A 329-nucleotide genomic window follows, 5' to 3' on the forward strand; every position below is an offset into this window, starting at 1 on the left:
CAGATGCCGCAGAAGCTCTGAGAGTCTCGGGTGCAGATGGATCCTCACCTGCCGCGTGTGTGAGACGCTCTTCTCGTCCTGTGGCTGTGTTTCTCCATCTGTGATCTGATCTGAGCCTCCAAACGCTGGCTTACACGCATCCCGCCCGCTGCACTCACACTCGCTTTGGTCTCACTGTGACCGACTCTCTCCATGTGCCGCGTGTTTCTCTGCTCACACCAGATCCACAGAATCCACATCAATATCCTGAGACTCTCACAGATCCACACGAGAGACAGAGAAATTACACAAGCTGCTGTGTGTGTGTGTGTGTGTGTGTGTGTGTGTGT

This window comes from Sinocyclocheilus anshuiensis, unplaced genomic scaffold (assembly GCF_001515605.1).
Source record: "Sinocyclocheilus anshuiensis isolate Anshui unplaced genomic scaffold, SAMN03320099.WGS_v1.1 scaffold1085, whole genome shotgun sequence".
NCBI classification, from domain to species: Eukaryota; Metazoa; Chordata; class Actinopteri; order Cypriniformes; family Cyprinidae; genus Sinocyclocheilus; species Sinocyclocheilus anshuiensis.